The sequence below is a fragment of the Anolis sagrei genome, chromosome 6 (genome assembly GCF_037176765.1).
Source record: "Anolis sagrei isolate rAnoSag1 chromosome 6, rAnoSag1.mat, whole genome shotgun sequence".
Classification (NCBI taxonomy): Eukaryota; Metazoa; Chordata; class Lepidosauria; order Squamata; family Dactyloidae; genus Anolis; species Anolis sagrei.
In genome coordinates, this window is record NC_090026.1 from 2089715 (window position 1) to 2113526 (window position 23812).

General features: G+C 46.8%; 1 protein-coding gene across 1 annotated transcript in view; it reads left to right on the forward strand.

The window, feature by feature from the left end:
* Positions 1-23013: 23013 nt before the first annotated feature.
* LOC132777489 (polyamine-transporting ATPase 13A3-like) overlaps positions 23014-23812 on the forward strand; it is a 91493-nt gene continuing 90694 nt past the window's right edge. Inside the window, exon 1 of the mRNA XM_067469654.1 lies at positions 23014-23247. The gene's annotated coding sequence lies outside the window, so the exon portion shown is untranslated. The remainder of the gene's footprint in view (positions 23248-23812) is intronic.

Here is a 23812-nt window from a genome sequence, read left to right on the forward strand (position 1 = left end):
AACCAGCTGATCCCTAATCCATCTAAAACACAGACATGTGCCTTTCATCTCAAGAACAGACAAGCATCCCGAGCTCTGAGGATTATTACCTGGGAAGGAATCCCACTGGAGCATTGCAGCGCACTCAAATCCCTGGGAGTCACTCTGGACCGTGCTCTGACCTACAAGAAGCACTGCCTGAACATCAAGCAAAAAGTGGGTGCCAGAAACAATATCATACGAAAGCTGACTGGCACAACCTGGGGATCACAACCAGACACAGTGAAGACATCTGCCCTTGCGCTGTGCTACTCTGCTGCTGAATAAGCTTGCCCAGTGTGGAACACATCTCGCCATGCTAAAACAGTGGATGTGGCTCTTAATGAGACATGCTGCATTATCACGGGGTGTCTGCGTCCCACACCACTGGAGAAATTACACTGCTTAGCTGGTATTGCAACACCTGACATCCACCGGGAAGTAGCAGCCAATAGTGAACGGACCAAAGCAGAGACATCTCCAGCTCATCCCCTGTTTGGGTATCAGCCAGCACGTCAATGACTTAAATCTAGAAATAGTTTTCTAAGATCTACAGAGACACTCGCCGGAACACCTCAGCAAGCGAGAGTCCAAAAGTGGCAGGCTCAAACCCAGAACCTCAATCCATGGCTGATATCAAATGAGAAACTCCCCCCTGGGCACACAGAAGACGGGGCGACTTGGAAGGCGCTGAACAGACTGCGCTCTGGCACCACGAGATGCAGAGCCAACCTCAAGAAATGGGGCCACAAAGTGGAATCCACGGCATGCGAGTGTGGAGAAGAGCACACCACTGACCACCTGCTGCGATGCAACCTGAGCCTTGCCACATGCACAATGGACACAATTAGCATCAAAAACACAATTACAATATAAAACCAGGTGTAATAAAACATAATTCAATAAATACTCATTAAAACCATGTCCAATCCCATCTTGTAGTTGTTTCCGTTCTCATGTCCATTACTCAGTATTCACAAATGCCTGCTCGAATAGCCATGTCTTGAGGGTTTTTTTGCAAAATGCTAAAAACAAAGAAGCTGACCTAATCTCCATAGGAAGGGTGTTCCATAGCCAAGAGGCCAGCACTGAGAAGGCCTGGTCCTCTCATCCCTGCCAGCCATGCTTGTAATGATGGCGGGACCGAGAGCAGGGCCTCCCCAGATGATCTTAAAGTCCTCGCAGGTTCATAAGAGGAGATTAGGTAGGTTGGGCCAGAACCGAATGCTTCTAGAACATGGCCATATAGCCCGAAAAACCTACAACAACCCAGGGATTCCAGTCTGGTTCCTGCTTCTTGGCAGAATGGGGTTGGACTGGATGACCCAGGAGGTCTCTTCCAACACTTTGAATCTATGATTCCATGTTCTCCTGCAGTGAGGGCATGGGTTTCCAGGTGGAAGGCAGTCCCAGTCAGGGTTGGCTTGATGCGCCTTCCTCTTGGCACATTTCTCCCTTTTGCCCTCCATTCGTGCCTCTTCAAATTCTACAGCATTGCTGGTCACAGCTGACCTCCAGCTAGACCACTCAAAGGCCAGGGCTTCCCAGTTCTCGGTGTCCATGGGAGCACTGAGTAGTTGGAGTCCATTCATAAAAACAGGAGGAGAGATAGGATATTACGGGATCAATTCAGTCTAGTGTCCTTGGCAAAACTATGAATTCCCTGATTTTGAGCTATCTTTTACAGAGTCCTGGAATGGGGGGGGGGTCACCTCCAATTGATGCCCTGCATCAATAGGAGCATAGTGTCTAGATCTAGTGAAGTCATGCTCCCCATGCTCTATTCCGCTTTGGTTAGACCACACCTGGAATATTGTGTCCAATTCTGGGCACCAGAGAGATATTGACAAGCTGGAATGTGTCCAGAGGAGGGCGACTAAAATGATCAAGGGCCTGGAGAACAAGCCTTATGAGGAGTGGCTCAAGGAGCTGGGCATGTTTAGCCTGAAGAAGAGAAGGCTGAGAGGAGATATGATAGCCATGTCTAAATATGTGAGAGGAAGCCACAGGGAGGAGGAGGGAGCAAGCTTCCTTTCTGCTTCCCTGGAGACTACGACGCAAAGGAACAATGGCTTCAAACTACAAGAGAGGAGATTCCACCTGAACATGAGGAAGAACTTCCTGACTGTGAGAGCCGTTCAGCAGTGGAACTCTCTGCCCCGGAGTGTGGTGGAGGCTCCTTCTTTGCAAGCTTTGAAACAGAGGCTGGATGGCCATCTGTCGGGTGTGCTTTGAATGTGTCTTTCCTGCTTCTGACTGTGAGAGCCGTTCAGCAGTGGAACTCTCTGCCCCAGAGTGTGGTGGAGGCTCCTTCTTTGGAAGCTTTTAAACAGAGGCTGGATGGCCATCTGTTGGGTGTGCTTTGAATGTGTCTTTCCTGCTTCTGACTGTGAGAGCCGTTCAGCAGTGGAACTCTCTGCCCCGGAGTGTGGTGGAGGCTCCTTCTTTGCAAGCTTTGAAACAGAGGCTGGATGGCCATCTGTTGGGTGTGCTTTGAATGTGTCTTTCCTGCTTCTGACTGTGAGAGCCGTTCAGCAGTGGAACTCTGTGCCCCGGAGTGTGGTGGAGGCTCCTTCTTTGCAAGCTTTGAAACAGAGGCTGGATGGCCATCTGTTGGGTGTGCTTTGAATGTGTCTTTCCTGCTTCTGACTGTGAGAGCCGTTCAGCAGTGGAACTCTCTGCTCCGGAGTGTGGTGGAGGCTCCTTCTTTGGAAGCTTTGAAACAGAGGCTGGATGGCCATCTGTCAGGGGTGATTTGAATGCAATATTCCTGCTTCTTGGCAGAATGGGGTTGGACTGGATGGCCCAGGAGGTCTCTTCCAACTCTTTGATTCTATGATTCTATGACAAAGTCCCCAGAAACCAAGATCAAAACCAAAGTCCCAAAGAGCCGAAAGCTTTCCCCAAAAGTCGAGGCAATTCCAGAGAAGTTAACAGGGTGTAAGCAAAGTTGCACTGACAAAGGGTTGACTTCAATGAGATTGTTAAATATGCTTTCCTAGCATGAAAGCATTACGTTGACCTCGAACTTCCCGTTTGTTAGCAAGCTGAGCATTTTGGCGTACGCTTAATTGCAAACGGTCCTCTCTAACTAAATCCCCATCACCTTCAAGGCCGAATAACTCGTTATCCTGGGACTGGCCAGCCTGGGAATCGACAGGTACTGAGTTCACAGATGAAGAGGTTGACTCCTCCACCTGCAGTTGTGAAGTTCCATCCATATCATGACCATCTTCTAAAACAACATTCCTTTTCCTGGGATTCTATGACAGTACCCAGTAGCAAATTCTTTATCATAGAATTCTAGAGTCAGAAAAGGCCCCCAAGGGCCATCCGACTCCATTCTGCAATCGAAGACGCAATCCAAGCCTGTTTCTGGGTAAAAGCCTCCGTGGTGTATGGCACTGTCTGATATCTCCGACCTTCAGGGAGACCTTCCTGGCGTGGAGGAGGCAGTCGGTCCCCTCGGGGTCCAGAGAAGCGTCTGACTTTGGTCTCCCTGGCAACGGATTCTGGGGACAACACTCTGGAATCAGTGGGCGAGATCTCGAGGGTTGCCTTCATGGCTGGTTGGGTCTTCTTCGTCCTGCTTCTGGCCAGGGTCTCGGCGAATCCTGCCCAGCAGAAGCGGCAGAGAATCCGCGAGGTGTGCCCGGCAAGCCAGTGGGTTGCCCAAGAGAGCCAGGCCTATTCGGTCACGGTCGAGAGTGACCCGCCTTCCGGGCCAGGCTACTTGATCACACTGTTCTTCATTGAGATGATTGTGGTGGGGCTGCTGGTCGGTTTCATGCTATGGAACCCCTCCTCCAGAAGGCAAGGGGTGAGTCTGGGAGTGGGGTACGGAGAGACTCCCCAATATGTTCCTTGTGTGACATGCCCTAGACCAGTGTTTCTCAACCTGGGGGTCGGGACCCCCAGGGGGGTCGTCAGGGGGTGTTGGAGGGGTCGCCAAAGACCATCAGAAAACAGTATTTTCTGTTGGTCATGGGAGTTCTGTGTGAGAAGTTTGGACTAATTCTATCGTTGGTGGGGTCCAGAATGCACTTTGATTGTAGGTGAACTATAAATCCCAACAACTACAACTCCCAAATGTCAAGGTCTATTTTCCCCAAACTCCACTAGTGTTTACATTTGGGCATATTGAATATTCATGCCAAGTTAGGTCTAGATCCATCATTGTTTTAGTCCACAGTGCTCTCTGGATGCAAGTGAACTACAACTCCAAAACTCAAGGTCAATGCCCATCAAATCCTTCCAGTATTTTCATTTGGTCATTTCCCCCAAACTCCACTAGTGTTTACATTTGGGCATATTGAATATTGATGCCAAGTTAGGCCTAGATCCATCATTGTTTTAGTCCACAGTGCTCTCTGGATGCAAGTGAACTACAACTCCAAAACTCAAGGCCAATGCCCATCAAATCCTTCCAGTATTTTCCTTTGGTCATTTCCCCCAAACTCCACTAGTGTTTACATTTGGGCATATTGAATATTCATGCCAAGTTAGGTCTAGATCCATCATTGTTTTAGTCCACAGTGCTCTCTGGATGCAAGTGAACTACAACTCCAAATCTCAAGGCCAATGCCCATCAAATCCTTCCAGTATTTTCCTTTGGTCATTTCCCCCAAACTCCACTAGTGTTTACATTTGGGCATATTGAATATTCATGCCAAGTTAGGTCTAGATCCATCATTGTTTTAGTCCACAGTGCTCTCTGGATGCAAGTGAACTACAACTCCAAATCTCAAGGCCAATGCCCATCAAATCCTTCCAGTATTTTCCTTTGGTCATTTCCCCCAAACTCCACTAGTGTTTACATTTGGGCATATTGAATATTCATGCCAAGTTAGGTCTAGATCCATCATTGTTTGAGTCCACAGTGCTCTCTGGATGCAAGTGAACTACAACTCCAAAACTCAAGGCCAATGCCCATCAAATCCTTCCAGTATTTTCCTTTGGTCATTTCCCCCAAACTCCACTAGTGTTTACATTTGGGCATATTGAATATTCATGCCAAGTTAGGTCTAGATCCATCATTGTTTTAGTCCACAGTGCTCTCTGGATGCAAGTGAACTACAACTCCAAATCTCAAGGCCAATGCCCATCAAATCCTTCCAGTATTTTCCTTTGGTCATTTCCCCCAAACTCCACTAGTGTTTACATTTGGGCATATTGAATATTCATGCCAAGTTAGGTCTAGATCCATCATTGTTTTAGTCCACAGTGCTCTCTGGATGCAAGTGAACTACAACTCCAAATCTCAAGGCCAATGCCCATCAAATCCTTCCAGTATTTTCCTTTGGTCATGGGAGTTCTGTATGCCAAGTTTGGTTCAATTTCATCATTGGCGGAGTTCAGAATGCTATTTGATTGTAGGTTAACTATAAATCCCTGCAACTCCCAAATGACAAAATCAGCCCCTCCAACCCCGCCAGTAGTCAAATTTGGGCGCATTGGGTATTTGTGCCAAGTTTAGTCCAGTGAATGAAAATACATCCTGCATCTCAGATATTTACATTACGATTCATAAGATCTACAGAGACACTCACTGGAACACCTTAGCAAGCGAGAGTCCAAAAGTGGCAGGCCCAAACCCAGAACCTCAACCAATGGCTGATACCCAATGAGAGACTCCCCCCTGGGCACACAGAGGACTGGGTGACCTGGAAGGCACTGAACAGACTGCGCTCTGGCACCACGAGATGCAGAGCCAACCTTCAGAAATGGGGCTACAAAGTGGAATCCTCGACGTGCGAGTGTGGAGAAGAGCAAACCACTGACCACCTGCTGCAATGCAACCTGAGCCCTGCCACACGCACAAGGGAGGACCTTCTTGCGGCAACACCAGAGGCACTCCAAGTGGCCAGATACTGGTCAAAGGACATTTAATCAACTACCAAACTCACACATTTTGTAATCTGCTTGTTTGCTTTGTTCTGTTAGAAATGTAATATAATTTGACTGGTTGTTCTGACACGACAAATAAATATAAACAGTAGCAAAATTACAATTATAAGTAGCAACAAAAATAGTTTGATGGTTGGGGGTCACCACAATATGAGGACCTGTACTAAGGGGTCGCGGCATTAGGAAGGTTGAGAACCACTGCCCTAGACCTCTGGTGTCCATAGAGAGAGCCCCACAGGAGGATATTTAGGCCAGCGTCCTGCTCAAGGACCTTCCCTCCATCCCACGCTGGTAATTATACCTCGCCTGGAGCAGTCTTCTGTTTGTCTTTATGCAGCGGCTACCTAACAATTTTAACCCAGGGCCAGGTCTACGTGGCACGAAGAGAGAAAGAGAGGTCGGTCCTAGAAATTAGCTCTGACCGGGCTGAGGGGGCTCCCCATAGCTACTCCATCTTTCTGTTCGTAGAATTCATTGTCCCACTGAAAGTAGCTGGTGGTGAGGCCATGGTGGAACAGAGCTGTGATGAATGTATTGTTGAAGGCTTTCATGGCTGGAATCACTAAGTTCTTGTGGGTTTTTTTGGGCTATAGGGCCATGTTCTAGAGGCATTTCTCCTGACGTTTCGCCTGCATCTATGGCAAGCATCCTCAGAGGTAGTGAGGTCTGTTGGAATTAGGAAAATGGGTTTATATATCCGTGGAATGACCGGGGTGGGGCAAAGAGCTCTTCTCTGCTGGAGCTAGGTGTGAATGTTTCAACTGACCACCTTCATTAGCATTTGAAGGCCTGGCTGAGCCTGGGAAAATCTTTTGTTGAGAGGTGTTAAGATGTGCCTGGTTGTTTCCTCTCTGCTGTTTTGCTGTTGTAATTTGTAGGTTTTTTCGGGCTGTATGGCCATGGTCTAGAGGCGTTCTCTCCTGACGTTTCGCCTGCATCTATGGTAAGCATCCTCAGAGGTAGTGAGGATGCTTGCCATAGATGCAGGCGAAACATCAGGAGAGAATGCCTCTCTAGACCATGGCCATACAGCCCAAAAAAACCTACAACAACCCAGTGATTCTGGCCACGAAAGCCTTCGACAATACATTATTACTGCTCTTGTTTATTGTTTATTTTTTGTTATGAGTTTTATTTTATTGTCTGTATTAATTCTTGTTATTGCTTTATCATTGATGTATTGTGGGCTCGGCCTCACGTAAGCGGCACCGAGTCCCTTGGGGAGATGGTAGCGGGGTACAAATAAAGATTATTATTATTATTATTATTATTATTATTATTATTGTATTGTCGAAGGCTTTCATGGCTGGAATCACTAGGTTCTTGTGGGTTTTTTTGGGCTATAGTGTCATGTTCTAGAGGCATTTCTCCTGATGTTTCGCCTGCATCTATGGCAAGCATCCTCAGAGGTAGTGAGGTCTGTTGGAATTAGGAAAATGGGTTTATATATCCGTGGAATGACCGGGGTGGGGCAAAGAGCTCTTCTCTGCTGGAGCTAGGTGTGAATGTTTCAACTGACCACCTTCATTAGCATTTGAAGGCCTGGCTGAGCCTGGGAAAATCTTTTGTTGAGAGGTGTTAAGATGTGCCTGGTTGTTTCCTCTCTGCTGTTTTGCTGTTGTAATTTTAGAGTTTTTTTAATACTGGTAGCCAGATTTTTCACAAGCCCATGCGTGATATTATCCAACTGTAGTATGCCCAGATATTTATAGGCTTCAGGCTGATTGCATTTTATGGTTTGTCCATTTGGCATCTCTAGGCCCTCGCTGTGAGTCATTTTCCCTTTCTTTAATGCTACTGTGGCACATTTGTCTAGGCCAGCGGTTCTCAACCTGGGGGTTGCAACCCCCAGAGGGGTCATTTGGCCATAGAATCATAGAATCAAAGAGTTGGAAGAGACCTCATGGGCCATCCAGTCCAACCCCATTCTGCCAAGAAGCAGGAATATTGCATTCAAATCACCCCTGACAGATGGCCATCTAGCCTCTGCTTAAAAGCTTCCAAAGAAGGAGCCTCCACCACACTCCGGGGCAGAGAGTTCCACTGTTGAACGGCTCTCACAGTCAGGAAGTTCTTCCTAATGTTCAGATGGAATCTCCTCTCCTGTAGTTTGAAGCCATTGTTCCGCGTCCTAGTCTCCAAGGAAGCAGAAAACAAGCTTTTAATACTGGTAGCCAGATTTTGTTCATTTTCATGGTCTCTTCCTTTCTGTTGAAATTGTCCACATGCTTGTGGATTTCAATGGCTTCTCTGTGTAGGCTGACATGGTGGTTGTTGGTGTGGTCCAGCATTTCTGTGTTCTCAAATAATATGCTGTGTCCAGGCTGGTTCATCAGGTGCTCTGCTATGGCTGACTTCTCTGGTTGAAGGAGTCTGCAGTGCCTTTCATTTGTGTGTTGGGCAATGCTGCGTTTGGTGGTCCCTCTGTAGACTTGTCCACAGCTGCATGGTACACGGTCCAGGCTGGTTCATCAGGTGCTCTGTTATGGCTGACTTCTCTGGTTGAAGGAGTCTGCAGTGCCTTTCATGTTCCTTGATTCGTGTGTTGGGCAATGTTGCGTTTGGTGGTCCCTATGGAGACTTCTTGTCCACAGCTGCATGGTACATGGTAGACTCCTGCAGAGGTGAGAGGATCCCTCTTGTCCTTTGCTGAACGTAGCATTGGTTGGATTTTCTTGGTGGGTCTGGAGATTGTTTGTATGTTGTGTTTCCTCATCAGCTTCCCTATGCGATCAGTGGTTCCCTTGATGTATGGCAGGAACACTCTTCCTCTGGGTGGATCTTCATCTTTACTCTCGTGGCTTCTTCTCAGTGGTCTTGCAGCTCTTCTGATGTCTGAGGTGGAGTCTCCATTGGCCTGGAGAGCCCAGTTGAGGTGGTTCAGTCCATCTTGGAGGAGGTGGGCTTCGCAGATTCTTTTTGCACGGTCTGCTGTGATGTCTTCTGGGAACCTCTGGTTGATGAGTGCCATGGTGTCTGCTACCAGGACCATGGTCAATAGAGATACCACATCGAAGCTGATCAGTTTGTCGTTGGTATTTAGCTTGAGATTGCTGATTTTTTTCTATGAAGTGGGCTGAGTCCTTGATGTTGTGTGTAGCGAGCCCAATATGGCTTTGTAACTGTGCAGCAAGGACATTTTGCTAAGTCGTACGTGGGGGGATCCAATGGCACTCACAATGGGTCTGAGTGGGGTGGAGTCCTTAAGGAGGAAAAACCTCCAAACACTACATCACTTCAAACACACAGAGTAGAAATAGGCCAGAATGCAAGGATGGAAAAAGGAGAAGTCTTAAGCAAAGGCATGCGACCTGAAGAGCATCCTACATTCTCGACCACCAATCCAGATGGCAGGAGAAAGAGAGAGAGGGCCCTTCCAGACAGGCCCGGGATCTAATCTCAGGTTTTCTTCTTTACACTGGATTGTATGAATCCACACTGCCAGATAATCTGGAATACACAGAAATCCTGGGATCAAATCTTGGGATATAGGGCCTGTCTGGAAGGGCCCAGCTGACATTTAGGAGCCAGGAGGGAAGGGATTCCCTCAGCCTATTCTAAAGCTAACTAACTGTTTCTCGTTGAGGACTGCATGAAGTCAATATGGACTTTAGGAGGGTCTCCCCAGTAAGAGAGACCCCAAGGACCGCACCAAAGAGGGTCTATGACCTTGGCGAGCCGTCAGAGAAGCCTGATTCCAGCAATTTTATTAATATTAATAATTTGAAATGAGACTCTTGCCAAGGCGAAGAAGAGGCATCGAGGTTTAATGAGCGATTCAGCTGAGTCGGATGCAAATGCGGGGATAGCTCACCCACATGCATACCAGTACATTGATCAGAGCCATATTTATAGCAAATTCAAAGTTGCAGAGTTCAAACTCCCCGCCCCAGCTTCCCTGTTGTTTCCTGTCATGACTGGGCAATGGGCAAACAGTTGCGAGGTGGCCCTCCTGCCCTGGTGCCTCTGGACCAGTCAGGAAGCTCCAGTGGTCCGTAGGAACCAATGGGGAGACCTCTGCCACCTGGTGGCGACAGCCAATCAGGAGAGATGGAGGCGGGATGAGGGAGCACAAAGGAATCTGGGAAAGGAGTAAACAAAGGAAATGCCATGTGGCCGGCGAGACAAAGGGGAAATCTCAAGCCAGCCTGATCAATAACATGTGTAGACTGGGGTGATTGTTTCTTGGTGGAGATAGCTGAGTTAATCAGAGCGAAGGCAAAAGGTTTTTCGAGGACCTTTTGTCCTTCAGGAGGAAATATGATTAAGATTTTTGCCAAAGGGGCAAGCTGAGGGCTGGGCAATTCCTCCGAGGGCCACCAGCTGCCCAGGCTATTGTTCATGCAAAAGGAAGTTGTGGATAAAAAAATCCTGGAATGTTTGGGGCTTTGTAGTCCCTTTGGTGGAGTTTCTTCATGTATATAGGGGAAACAAAGGTCAGAAGAAAAGGGGAAAGGCTTCTGCCACACAAAGAAATCAGAAAACACATTTTATACATCTAAAGTTCATAAAAGGCAAGATTTCATAAGGTTTGTCCATGCGGGGGGAAAGAGTGTCCATAGGGGATGGCTAAAACGCAAGGGTGTTGCACAAAGGTCCTGGCAGGAGTTCTTGAGTGGCCCAAATGGACCTGGTGTCTCTGGAAACAAGCTTTGCTCCCCGTCCTTGGGGAACTACAGCTCCCAAGAGAGGCAGAGACCCCAAGGTCTAGCTCAGTGTTTCTCAACCTGGGGGTCGGGACCCCTGAGGGGGTCGCGAAAGGGTTTCAGAGGGGTCGCCAAAGACCATCAGAAAACACATATTTCTAATGGTCTTAGGAACCCTTTTGGCAGAGAAGCTGGAATATTTATCTGCCTGTCTTTCTCTTTCTTTTTGGTGTTGGTGAACTACAACTCCCAGAATTCAAAAACAGCCCTCCGCCCAACCTCACTAGTAATCAGAGTTGGCCATGTAGGTAGCATGTCGAGTTTAGTGCAGATCCCTTATGGGCCGAGTTCAGAATGCTCTTTGATTGTAGATTAACTATAAATCCCAGCAACTTCAACTCCCAAATGTCAAGGTCTATTTTTCCCAAACTTTGGGCATCTTGAGTATTCATGCCAAGTTTGGTCCAGATCCATTAATGTTTGAGTCCACAGTGCTCTCTGGAGGTAGGTGAACTACAACTCTAAAACTGAAATCAATGGTGGAAACCCTTCCAATATTTTCTGTTTGTTCGTGGGAGTTCTGTGTGCCAAATTTGGTTCAGTTCATAGTTGGTGGAGTTCAGAATGCTCTTTAATTGTAGGTGAACCATAAATCCCAACAACTACAAATCCCAAATTATGTTTCGTAATAGGAGCAAAATTACAGTTATGAATTAGCAAAAGAATGGTATGGATGGGGGTCACCACGACATGAGGAACTTTATTGAGGGGTCGCGGCATTAGGAAGGGTTCCGTCCTGGGCCCGGTCCTGTTCAACATCTTTATTAATGACTTAGATGAAGGGCTAGAAGGCATGATCATCAAGTTTGCAGACGACACCAAATTGGGAGGGAGAGCCAATAGTCCAGAGGACAGGAGCAGGATTCAAAACGATCTTGACAGATTAGAGAGATGGGCTAAAACTAACAAAATGAAGTTCAACAGTGACAAATGCAAGATACTCCACTTTGGCAGAAAAAACGAAATGCAAAGATACAGAATGGGTGACGCCTGGCTCGAGAGCAGTACGTGTGAAAAAGATCTTGGAGTCCTCGTGGACAACAAGTTAAACATGAGCCAACAATGTGACGTGGCGGCAAAAAAAGCCAACGGGATTTTGGCCTGCATCAAGAGGGGCATAGTGTCTAGATCTAAGGAAGTCATGCTACCCCTCTATTCTGCTCTGGTTAGACCACACCTGGAATATTGTGTCCAATTCTGGGCGCCACAATTCAAGAGAGATATTGACAAGCTGGAATGTGTCCAGAGGAGGGCGACTAAAATGATCAAGGGTCTGGAGAACAAGCCCTATGAGGAGCGGCTTAGGGAACTGGGCATGTTTAGCCTGAAGAAGAGAAGGCTGAGAGGAGATATGCTAGCCATGTATAAATATGTGAGAGGAAGCCACAGGGAGGAGGGAGCAAGCTTGTTTTCTGCTTCCTTGGAGACTAGGACGCGGAACAATGGCTTCAAACTACAAGAGAGGAGATTCCATCTGAACATGAGGAAGAACTTCCTGACTGTGAGAGCCGTTCAGCAGTGGAACTCTCTGCCCCGGAATGTGGTGGAGGCTCCTTCTTTGGAAGCTTTGAAACAGAGGCTGGATGGCCATTTGTCAGGGGTGATTTGAATGCAATATTCCTGCTTCTTGGCAGGGGGTTGGACTGGATGGCCCATGAGGTCTCTTCCAACTCTTTGATTCTATGATTCTAAGGTTGAGAAACACTGGTCTAGCTATTCCCGAAGTTTCATGGGGTCCTCATTGTTGTTAAGGCCTTGGCAAATTGACCAAGACTTAACCCCTATTGTGCAGTCTGGTACCTTTGTCCTTTGCAGAACTACAAGTCACCATCCCTTGTTTGGGGGGGGGGGCATGCTCGACGTCATACAGACTTGAGCAGTGTGGGGTTGAATCCCAACAGCCAGAAGGACCCAAATGGTGGCTACCTCTCCCACACTTTGTACCTTCTTTCCTGCGCAGGATGGAGAATCCGAAGAGTCGGAGGAGGCTCTTCTGCACAGCATCATTGCGCAGCTCTCTGCCGTCCAGCTCCAGCTGTTGGAGGTCCAGCGGATATCCCAGCGTGAACGGGCCTGATTCGCCGGATCCGATGGGGACGTGATCTGCTGCTTCAAGGGGAGAATGGGCCTCTTTGGAGAGAGAGAGAGAGATAGTTTAAAGTCTTCAGAGTGAAATAAAGTAAAAGGAATGAGCAGAGACCAAAAAGGAAAGGGGGACAGCCCCACGTTTTATGTTTTCTGTGTCCAGCCCCGTAAACAGGGAAGGGGTCACTTTGGGGCTTCCCGTTTCAACACTTGGGCTCCATCCGTTGGGTCTCCAATGGCCAAAATAAACATAAATATAATAATAACATCAATAACAATAACAATATGGTCTTGGGAAAACAATCCGGCCAATTAAACCAAAATTCAAGAGAGACATTGACAAGCTGGAATGTGTCCAGAGGAGGGCAACGAAAATGATCAAGGGTCTGGAGAACAAGCCCTATGAGGAGCGGCTTAAGGAGCTGGGCATTGTTTAGCCTGAAGAAGAGAAGGCTGAGAGGAGACATGATGGCCATGTATACATATGTGAGAGGAAGCCACAGGGAGGAGGGAGCAGATCAAGAGTCTGGAGAACAAGCCCTATGAGGAGTGGCTTAAGGAGCTGGGCATGTTTAGCCTGAAGAAGAGAAGGCTGAGAGGAGATATGATGAGAGCCATGGATAAATATGTGAGAGGAAGCCACAGGGAGGAGGGAGCAGATCAAGGGTCTGGAGAACAAGCCCTATGAGGAGCGGCTTAAGGAGCTGGGCATGTTTAGCCTGAAGAAGAGAAAGCTGAGAGGAGATATGATAGCCATGTATAAATATTTGAGAGGAAGCCACAGGGAGGAGAGAGCAGATCAAGGGTCTGGAGAACAAGCCCTATGAGGAGCGGCTTAAGGAGCTGGGCATGTTTAGCCTGAAGAAGAGAAGGCTGAGAGGGGATGTGATAGCCATGTATAAATATGTGAGAGGAAGCCACAGGGAGGAGGGAGCAGATAAAGGGTCAGGAGAACAAGCCCTATGAGGAGCGGCTTAAGGAGCTGGGCATGTTTAGCCTGAAGAAGAGAAGGCTGAGAGGGGATATGATAGCCATGTATAAATATGTGAGAGAAGCCACAGGGAGGAGGGAGCAAGCTTGTTTTCTGCTTCCCTGGAGATTAGGATGCGAAACAATGGCTTCAAACTACAAGAGAGGAGATTCCATCTGAACACGAGGAAGAACTTCCTGACTGTGAGAGCCGTTCAGCAGTGGAACTCTCTGCCCCTTGAGGAGTGTGGTGGAGGCTCCTTCTTTGGAAGCTTTTAAGCAGAGGCTGGATGGCCATCTGTCAGGGGTGATTTGAATGCAATATTCCTGCTTATTGGCAGAATGGGGTTGGACTGGATGGCCCAGGAGGTCTCTTCCAACTCTAGGATTCTAGGATTCTATGAAAATGTAATAACAATTATAAACACAATTTTAAAAACTCTAAAATTAAAACAGCAAAACAGCAGAGGGAAAACAAACAAGGGCATCTAATCACCTCTCAACAAAAGTTTGCTCCAGGCACTTCCAGGCTATCAAATGCTAATCAAGGTGGTCATTTGAAACATTCACACCTAGCTCCAGCAGACAAGAGTCCTTTGTCCCATCCTGGTCTTTCCACAGATATATAAACCCACTTTCCTAGTTCCAACAGACCTCACTACCTCTGAGGATGCTTGCCATAGATGCAGGCGAAACGTCAGGAGAGAATGCCTCTGGAATGGCCATATAGCCCGAAAAAACCTACAATAACCCTATAATAATACCATCATTAAAATCCAGAGCATCTCATAGAATCATAGAATCATAGAATCATAGAATCATAGAGTTGGAAGAGACCTCATGGGCCATCCAGTCCAACCCCCTGCCATGAAGCAGGAATATTGCATTCAAATCACCCCTGACAAATGGCCATCCAGCCTCTGCTTAAAAGCTTCCAAAGAAGGAGCCTCCACCACACTCCGGGGCAGAGAGTTCCACTGCTGAACGGCTCTCACAGTCAGGAAGTTCTTCCTAATGTTCAGATGGAATCTCCTCTCTTGTAGTTTGAAGCCATTGTTCCGTGTCCTAGTCTCCAAGGAAGCAGAAAACAAGCTTGCTCCCTCCTCCCTGTGGCTTCCTCTCACATATTTATACATGGCTATCATATCTCCTCTCAGCCTTCTCTTCTTCAGGCTAAACATGCCCAGTTCCCTAAGCCGCTCCTCATAGGGCTTGTTCTCCAGACCCTTGATCATTTTAGTCGCCCTCCTCTGGACACTTTCCAGCTTGTCAACATCTCTCTTGAATTGTGGTGCCCAGAATTGGACACAATATTCCAGATGTGGTCTAACCAAAGCAGAATAGAGGGGTAGCATTACTTCCTTAGATCTAGACACTATGCTCCTCTTGATGCAGGCCAAAATCCCATTGGCTTTTTTTGCCGCCACATCACATTGTTGGCTCATGTTTAACTTGTTGTCCACGAGGACTCCAAGATCTTTTTCACACGTACTGCTCTCGAGCCAGGCGTCCCCCATTCTGTATCTTTGCATTTCATTTTTTCTGCCAAAGTGGAGTATCTTGCATTTGTCACTGTTGAACTTCATTTTGTTAGTTTTGGCCCATCTCTCTAATCTGTCAAGATCGTTTTGAATTCTGCTCCTGTCCTCTGGACTATTGGCTATCCCTCCCAATTTGGTGTCGTCTGCAAACTTGATGATCATGCCTTCTAGCCCTTCATCTAAGTCATTAATAAAGATGTTGAACAGGACCGGGCCCAGGACGGAGCCCTGCGGCACTCCGCTCGTCACTTCTTTCCAAGATGAAGAGGAAGCATTAGTGAGCACTCTCTGTGTTCGTCCACTTAACCAATTACAGATCCACCTCACCGTAGTTTTGCCTAGCCCACATTGGACTAGTTTCCTTGCCAGGAGGTCATGGGGGACCTTGTCAAAGAAGGCCTTCCTGAAATCCAGGTACGCTACATCCACGGCATTCCCCGCATCTACCCAGCTTGTAGCTCTATCGAAGAAAGAGATCAGATTAGTCTGGCATGACTTGTTTTTGATAAATCCATGTTGACTATTAGCGATGACTGCATTTGTTTCTAAGTGTTTGCAGACCACTTCCTTAACAATCTTTTCCAGAATCTTGCCCGGTATCGACGTGAGGCTGACCGGACGGTAGTTGTTTGGGTCGTCCTTTTTTCCCTTCTTGAAGATTGGGACCACATTGGCCCTCCTCCAATCTGCTGGAACTTCTCCCGTTCTCCAAGAACTCTCAAAGATGGTTGCCAATGGTTCCGAAATGACTTCCGCTAGTTCCTTCAATACTCTGGGGTGTAGTTGATCTGGCCCTGGGGACTTGAACTCATTAAGAGCGGCCAGGTATTCCTGGACGACTTCTTTCCCAATTTGGGGTTGGATGTCCTCCAATCCCTCATCCACTCCATCTTGCTGAGGTTGAAGACTCTCTTTTTGTGAGAAGACCGAGGCAAAGAAGGCATTAAGTAGTTCTGCCTTTTCCCTATCCCCTGTCAGCATTGCCCCATCTTCTCCTCGAAGAGGTCCTATCGCCTCCTTGTTTTTCCTTTTTCTACTGACATAAGAATAGAAGCCCTTTTTATTGTTTTTAATGTCCCTGGCAAGTCTGAGCTCGTTTTTTGCTTTAGCCTTGCGGACCTTTTCCCTACAGGTGTTGGCTATTTGTTTGAATTCTTCTTTGGTGATTTCTCCCTTTTTCCACTTCTTGTGCATGTCTCTTTTGTGTCTTAGCACAGTTAGAAGTTCTTTGGACATCCATTCTGATCCCGCTCAGTCCTCCTCCGATAAACACCCATAACATCATACATGATTTCACATTTTGATTTTCCGGGTGCAATGCTACCAAAAATATAATTATACACGAGCTTTTTCATTTTTGATGTGAGCAATGCATTTTAACAAATGTATGTGGTTTGATGCCACTTTAACTGCCATGCCTCAATGCAATGGCACCAGCACTCTTGGACAAACACTGTGCAAAGCAGTGTCAAAGTGCATTAATTCTAAAGTGTAGATGCACCCTCTTCCTCATTTTAAAAAACAAATGGGATGGTTTCCTTCGGGCGAACTGACAGGTCAAACTTCCGTGATAAAAGCTTGTGACAAAAGGGGCATCTAGATGTAGATTTAATGCAGCTTGACACCACTTGCGCTGCCGTGGAGCAATGAAATGGAAATGCACTGAACCATGGCAATTTGAGTGATATCAGAGCATTAACTCTACAGTGTAGAGCAGGCCTGGGCATACTTCAGCCCTCTAGGTATTTTGGACTTCAACTCCCACAATTCCTGACAAATTGTGGGACTTGGGAGTCCAAAATACCTGGATGGTTGAAGTTTGCCCATGCCTGGTGTAGTTTATGTTAAGCCACTTTGAGTCCACTTCTGGAGAGATAAAGCGGGGTATTAATAATAATAACAACAACAATGGCGCTCCATGCAATCATGCCGGCCACATGATCTTGGAGGTGTCTACGGACAACGCTGGCTCTTCGGCTTAGAAATGGAGATGAGCACCACACCCCAGAGTCAGACATGACTGGGCTTAATGTCAGGGGACTACCTTTACCTTTACCTAATAACAACAACAATAACAAAGTATGGATTGTCGATGTTGCAATCTCAGGTGACAGAGAAACAATTGGAAAAGCTGACACGATACGAGGATTTAAAGATTGCAAAAACACTGGCACAAGCCAGTCAAGGTGGTCCCAGTGGTGATCGGCACACTGGGTGCAGTGCCTCAAGACCTTGGCCTGCACTTAAACACAATCGGCACTGACAAAATCACCACCTGTCAGTTGCAAAACGCCACCCTACCTGGATCTGCACACATTATTCACCAATACATCACACAGTCCTAGGCACTTGGGAAGTGTCTGATGTGTGATCAGATACAAAAGCCAGCATAGTGACCTTGTTTGGACAACTTCTTTGCTGACCACATTTTTCACAAGCCCATGCGTGATATTATCCAACTATAGTATGCCCAGATATTTATAGGCTTCAGGATGATTGTATTTTATGGTTTGTCCATTTGGCATCTTTATGCAGGCGCTCCATGCAGTCATGCCGGCCACATGACCTTGGAGGTGTCTACGGACAACGCCGGCTCTTCGGCTTAGAAATGGAGATGAGCACCACACCCCAGAGTCAGACATGACTGGACTTAATGTCAGGGGACTACCTTTACCTTTACCTATGCTCTCGCTGTGAGTCATTTTCCCTTTCTTTAATGCCACTGTGGCACATTTGTCTAGGCCAGCGGCTCTCAACCTGGGGGTTGCGACCCCCAGGGGGGTCGTTTGGCCATTTCGGAGGAGTCGCGAGGCCGCCTCCTTAGTCCCCGCCCCCAATGCCACACCCAGCCAAGGGCTCTCCTCATGCGAAGTCTACCTCGGCTTGGCCGCGGTCCTGCCTTCCGGCAAGGCCGCAACCCAGCCGAGGGCTCTCCTCGCGTGAAGGCTCCCACGGCTGGGCCGCGGAGTTCGTCATGGGAGTTCTGTGTGCCAAGGCTTGTTCCAATCCATCGCTGGTGGAGTTCAGAATGCTCTTTGATTTTAGGTGAATTATAAATCCCAGCAACTACAACTCTCAAATATCGAGGTCTATTTTCCCCAAACTCCACCACATTTGGGTATATTGTGTATTTGTGCTAATTCTGGTCCAGATCTATCATTGTTTGAGTCCACTGTGCTCTATGGATTTAGGTGAACTACAACTCTAAAACCAAAGGACACTGCTCACCAAACCCTTCCAGTATTTTCTGTTGGTCATGGGAATTCTGTGTACCAAGTTTGGTTCAGTTCCATCGCTGGTGGAGTTCAGAATGCTCTTTGATTGTAGGTGAACTATAAATCCCAGCAACTACAACTCTCAAATGACAAAATAAATCCTCCCAACCCCATCAGTATTTAAATGTGGGCATATTAGGTATTCGTGCCAAATTTGGTCCAATGAATGAAAATACATCCTGCATAACAGATATTTACATTATGATTCATAACAGTAGCAAAAGGACAGTTATGAAGTAGCAACGAAAATAATTTTATGGTTGGGGGTCACCACAACATGAGGAACTGGATTAAGGGGTCACGGCATTAGGAAGGTTGAGAACCACGGGTCTAGGCCAAACTCCACACTGATGTCAGTGCTGAAGATTTTGACTGTGTTAGTCAGTGACTGGATTTCAGTTTCTGATTTTCCGTAAAGCTTTAGATCATCCATGTACAGCAAGTGGGAAATTTTTGGTGAGTTTCTTGCGGTTTGGTAGCCCAGGTTTGTTTACTGTAGAATTACTGACAGCAGGATCATTGCAATAATGCACAGCAGTGGTGACAGTGAGCCCCCCTGGAAAATTCCTCTCTTGATGTTAATCTTCCGTTGCCCACGAACAACTCAGTTTTCCATTGTTTCATTGTATTTTCGGTGAACTTTCTAACATTTTCACAAACCCTGATGACATCTAGACATTTGATAATCCAGAGTGAGTCAAATGCTTTTTTGTAATCAATCCATTTTGTATAGAGGTTTGTTTTGCGGCTTTTGCAATTCTCCAGTATCATTTTGTCAATTAGAAGCTGATCTTTCGTGCCCCTACTTCTTCTTTTATTGCCTTTTTGTTCTACTGGCAAGAATTTTATTTTCTTCCAAGTAATCCTGTTATTTTCCTCCAAGTAATCCTGGATTTGATCAGCTATTATGCCTGTCAGCAGTTTGAACATTGTAGGCAGACATGCTATTGGCCTGTAGTTTCATTGTATTATCCCTTTTGCTGGATCTTTCTGTATCAAATATGTCTTCCCAGTTGTTATACATTTGCTGATGTTTCCAGTTTGCAGCATTTAATTGAATTGTTTGGCCATTTTTGAGTGCAGGCTAATCAGATATTTAAGCTAAAATCCGTGCAGTTGATCATTGCCAGGTGATGTCCAGTTCTTGCCTTTCTTCACTCTTTCAGTGATCATATCCTGTGATCCTATGATCACTCTTTCAGTGATCATAGCCTGTGTTGGATGGGGTCGCACTCCCCCTGAAGATGCAGATTCGCAGCTTGGGTGTGACCCTGGACTCATCGCTGAGCCTGGAGTCCCAGGTTTCGGCGGTGACCAGGGGAGCATTTGCACAGTTAAAACTCGTGCGTCAACTGCGCCCGTACCTTGGGAAGTCTGACTTGGCCACGGTAGTCCACGCTCTGATTACATCCCGTTTAGACTACTGCAACGCTCTCTACGTGGGGTTGCCTTTGAAGGCGGCCCGGAAACTCCAACTAGTCCAACGCTCGGCAGCCATGATACTAACAGGAGCGGAGCACAGGGAGCATACAACTCCTCTGCTGCACCAGCTCCACTGGCTGCCGATTTGCTACCGGGCTGAATTCAAAGTGCTGGCGTTGGCCTATAAAGCCCTAAACGGTTCTGGCCCAAGCTACCTATCTGAACGTATCTCTGCCTATGAACCCACCAGGACTCTAAGATCTTCTGGGGGAGGTCCTGCTCTCGATCCCGCCTGCATCACAAGCACGGCTGGCGGGGACGAGGGACAGGGCCTTCTCTGTGGTGGCCCCTCGGCTGTGGAACGCCCTTCCCATGGACATTAGATCAGCTCCTTCGCTAATGGTGTTTCGAAGAAAACTAAAAACCTGGCTGTTTGAACAGGCATTCGGATAACAGGCATTCGGATAAACAGCTCAATGAATACGATGAATATAGGAACGGAATTATGGCTGACAAATTGGATCACGACTCTAGTTATGAGGCGTTAATGTGTTGTTATGGATGTGTCATTACTTGTATACTATGCTGTCAATGGTTTTTAAATTGTATGTTGTTATGACTGACTTTTGCTCTTGTTGTGAACCGCGTTGAGTCGCCTACGGGCTGAGAAACTGCGGTATACAAGCAAAGTAAATAAATAAATAAATAAATATCCAAGGTTCTAATTTTGTTCTCTGAAAATTTATTTTCAAAGTCTTTTATCCACTCAGCTTTTTTGTTGTAACCCAAAGAAGACCCTTATTGCAATCTTTCCAAAAGAAGGAAAGGTGTTGGCCAGCCACAACACCTTTCCTTCTTGTTTCCAGACCAGCCAGTGTGTTTTTTAGTAGCATTGTCCCTGGGAAGATAGTGAAGGAGGGCTGGAAAAATACAAACCTCTGCCTGCAGTAAACAATGCAATGAAGCTTGATCTGGGAAAGAATGGGACTCTTGTCTGGCCGATCTTTTTTTTTTTGCAGTTGTTTGTCTCTGCTGATAAACAGTCGATGTAAACAGGAGCCGACTCCGTAATCTCTTTTGAGGATCCCTAAAAAGGCAAAACAGAGACAAGAGGGAAGCAAACTAACATGTATTTCCAGCTGTGCTCCAGTATGATTAAGAAGAAAACAGTTTGCCTCACAAAGTGCAAATCATAAGAAAAGCAGAGACTGATGAAAGAAAGGAAAGAGCATCCCTCAATGCATTTTGGAAGATTCAGGGGGTGCTCATTCACAGCCTTTTACTCTTCATTTTAATTAGATTTTAACTGGATTGTTTTATAATAAACTTGCTGAACCCGTCACGCGTTGCTGTGTCCAACCTTCCCTCCCTCTTTCTCTCCTTCTTTCCCTCCTTCCTTCGCTCCCTCTTTCCTTCCTTCCCTTTTCTTCTTTCCTTCTCTCCTTCCTTCCTTCTCTACCTCTTTCCTTCCTTTGCTTTTTGCTTCCATCCTTCCTTCTCTTTCCTCCTTCTCTCCCTTTTTCTCTTCTTACTTCGCTCCTCTTTCCTTCTCTTTTGCTTTTTTTCCTTCCTTTCTTCTCTACCTCTTTCCTTCCTTTCTTCACTTTTTGCTTCCATCCCACACTCCCTCTTTCCTTCCCTCCCTTTTTTCTTTCTTTCTCTCCTTCCTTCTTTCCTTCACTTTTTGCTTCCATTCTTCCTTTCTCTCTTTCGGAAAAAACGGAAGAAAAACAAACCAATCACTTAAAACCCCTTCAAACAAATTTAAAAAATGGTTAAAATAATCATCAAATATATCGGAAAGTTGCCTATTTTTGTGGCTGATGTTTCAATGTGTAGAAACTTGTATTTAATGTCACAAAGTGGCATTGAGAAAGTTACCTCAGAACGTCACAAGTGGTTACAAAATGACATTTATATAGTTACCTCAGAACGACGTTTAGATAGGAAACAGTAATGGATTCTGTGTGGAGAAGTAGGCCTCATTCCCATTATTTTGTACGTTTCCACTCAAAATAATGTATATTTCATAGATATGTATATATATGTGTATATAATTTCACCTGAGGTAACTTTATAAACACTATTTTTAAATAATTCTGTACATTAAAACACAATTTTTGTGTGGAAAACCAAAGCCTCAGAAGCCAAAGTTATCGCTCCCTCAGCCTCTCACACTTTAATTATTATTTTATTAAATAAATATTAATAATTGTGTTATTTAAAACATAAAACCTTACATTCTGTTAATATTGGTGGTTTAATCTATATTTTTCTAAATAATTTAATATTTTAATTATTATTTTATTGAATAAATATTTATAATGTTATTAATAGGGAGATGGAATTTTCCCGCCCTGCGTTTTAAGACTGAGGGAAGGGACTACATTTCCCAGGCTGCCCAGCGCTGAAACGGGAGTACGCATGCGTAGTGGGAGAAAAGCGTAGACCATGCGCATGCGCCAACTCTGAAGCAACTGAAGAGGAAAGGAGCGCAGCACTGTAACGGGAGTGCGCATGCGTGGGGAGAGAAAAACCCGCACACCGCGCGGCTGAAGAGGCGATAGAGTGGAAACGAGAGTGCGCATGCGTGGATGGAGGAAAAAAAAACACCGCACACCACGCATGCGCCAATCCCGAGGCGATGGAGAAAAAGAGCGCTGAAACGGGAGTGCGCACGCGTGGGAAGAAAAACCGTATACTGCGCATGCGCCAATCCCGAAGCGCTGTCCCTTGAAGCAGTTGAAGTGGAGAATGGAGAGCGCGATGAAACAGTAGTGCGCATGCGTGGGAGAGAAAAAGCGCACACTACGCATGCGCCAACGCCGAAGCGGCTGAAGAGATGAAGTGAGCGCTGAAACGGGAGTGCGCATGCGTGGGTGGAGGAAAAAACCGCACACCACGCATGCGCCAATCCCGAGGCGATGGCGAAAAAGAGCGCTGAAACGGGAGTGCGCAGGCGTGGAGAGAAAAACTGTATACTGCGCATGCGCCAATTCTTGAAGCAGTTGAAGTGGAGATGGAGAGCTCGATGAAACAGTAGTGCGCATGCGTGGGAAAGAAAAAAAGCGCACACTACGCATGCGTTAACGCCGAAGCGGCTGAAGAGATGAAGTGAGCGCTGATACGGGAGTGCGCATGCGTAGGGAGAAAAAATTCCGCATACTGCGCATGCGTCACCCCGAAGAAGAAGAAGACGGCTTCTTCTTGGTCCGCCAGACGCCGGTCGGGCCGAGAACGGGAGCAAGCCCCTCTTTAGGCCCCTCTCTCGCCCCGATTCCGATTCTGCTGGCGCCGGGAGATGTAATGAGGAGCCCGGAGCGGGTGAGTGAGTCACGTGGGAGGGCGGGAGGGGAGGGGAGGGGCGGGAGGAGGAGCGGGAGGGGTCACGTGGGCGCGAGGGGGCGGGGCCTCCTAGGGCATGCTTCCGCGTCACGTGGGAACGCATCTCCTGATTGGAGGAGAAGGAGCAGGCTCTCAAACTTGAGCCCTCCAGGGTGTTTTGGACTACAACTCCCACAATTCCTAACAGCCGATAGGCTGTTAGGAATTGTGGGAGTTGTAGTCCAAAACACCCTGGAGGGCCCAAGCTTGCTGTGGCCCATATGGGGGTTCTGTGTGAGAGGTTTGGTCCAATTCTATCATTGGTGGAGTTCAGAATGCTCTGTGATTGTAGGTGAAGTATTAATCCCAGCAACTACAACTCCCAAATGTCAAGATTCTATTTTCCCCAAACTCCACCAGTGTTCACACTTGGGCATATTGAGTATTCGTGTAGAGTTTGGTCCAGATCCATCATTGTTCGAGTCCACAGTGATCTCTGGATGTAGGTAAACTACAACTCCAAAACCAAAGGACACTCCCCTTCAAACACTTCCAGTACTTTCTG